The sequence below is a fragment of the Myotis brandtii genome, unplaced genomic scaffold, assembly GCF_000412655.1.
Source record: "Myotis brandtii unplaced genomic scaffold, ASM41265v1 scaffold268, whole genome shotgun sequence".
Taxonomy (NCBI): Eukaryota; Metazoa; Chordata; class Mammalia; order Chiroptera; family Vespertilionidae; genus Myotis; species Myotis brandtii.
Window position 1 is genome coordinate 4553036 of NW_005360187.1, and position 1610 is coordinate 4554645.

The 1610-nt window shown below is 46.1% G+C and overlaps 1 protein-coding gene across 2 annotated transcripts in view; it reads right to left on the reverse strand.

Annotated features, from left to right (window-relative positions):
* Positions 1 to 1610, reverse strand: part of FHIT (fragile histidine triad) — a 733138-nt gene that overhangs the window by 190692 nt on the left and 540836 nt on the right. The window lies entirely within an intron of this gene.

Consider the following 1610-nt stretch of genomic DNA (forward strand, 5'->3'; position numbering starts at 1 on the left):
ACCCACAGGTTGAGAACCGCTGCTCTAAGCAGAAGCCCTGCCTATCTTCCCCGGTGCCTTGAATGAGTTGGGCACCTACCTGGCATCCCATTAATGTCCACCACGTTACTGAATCAATGATATCTGGGCTTTCATTCAGTTACTATAAGACTTTAGCCCAAAGCAAGAACCATGGTTACCATGGATACAGAGGCTTGAGATAGATGTAAGTAACTTAATACCCTGGAAAAGAGAACTAATTACAAGAAGAAATACACACATTCGGATGTGTCAGTGATTTCTTCTTGGCTCCCGCACTTCTAGCTGAACAGTGTGACACACTGCCATTTATTGAGGAATATCTATTTATGCCAACCTGCGACTCACATTTGGCTAAATGCACATGCATTTCAGAACTTGTGATCTGTGAGCTGTGTCTACATATGAACATCACATTCAATACACAGGCGGTTGTTTAGCACCTCTAACCTAGTTCAAGCCTTACATGTAATTAATGAGAGTTGTGGAGGGGAATGTAGGGTGTGACTTGAATTAAACAGCTACCTACCCTCCTTGCAAATCACAACAATGCATAATTAAACAATGAGGTACCTGCACATTTACAGTCTTTCTTCCAAAGGAAGTAAAGCTCCAAGGAAGACCAGGTCACAGGGGAAGTGGAGGCAGGAGGGCAGGCAAGGAGACCTGAGAGCATTTCTCTCTGTAGTACCCTCACTGGCTGTAAAGTGAACACAGGGATGGAACCCTTCCTCCTCCTCCCTCTGCCCTCCTTTCACCATGGATGTTCTAAGGATCACATGCAATCACAGGGGCAAATTGCTTTGTTAAAGGAAAGGCACCATATAAAATACAAGAATTATCACTGCAGCCAGTAAGTGGACTTGACTATTTGGGTTTTACATGGCAGAAAAAAAACAATTGAATTCAGAGAAGCTCTTCGTGATCTGCTCCCACCTCCCTCCCGACCTCCTCTCCCAGTGGGTCTTCCTCTCCCTGTTCATATATGCCAGCCACCCTGACCTTCCTCCCTTCCCCACAAAACCAGGCACATTCTGGCTGCAGGAATTCCAACACTTGCAAATGCCTTTTCCACAGCAAAGTCTTCCCCTGACCTACCCTCCAATCAAAACTGTCACCCACCTTGCTTATACATCATCTCTTTCCGTTTCTTCCCAGTACTTACTACAACCCAGCAGCACTTGCTTCCTTTTCCATACCCCCTACTACCCACCACCAGAACGGGGAGCAGCAAACTCAATGGCTCTGTCTTGTCTCTCTGCTGTGACCTCAGATGAGTTCACTGCAGGCCCCAGGAGGGGAACACGCATTATTCCCTCCAGGACAGACCTCTCGGGTACTGGGCAAAATCTTCCTTTCAGTCCACATAACTCTGGCAAACACTTTTTATTCTAACATTGACAACCACTGTCCTCACGCTGAGTTCTCAAGAGCTCTCAGGATTCTGTGGCCCAGAAGTGAGACAACTTCAGACAGGAAATAGCAGTGCTCAGAGTAATAGTGTTAGGCTGAGAGACATGACATGACCACCATTTGTTGTTCTGACCCAACCCACTCTCATATATATATGTATATGTGTGTGTGTGTGTGTA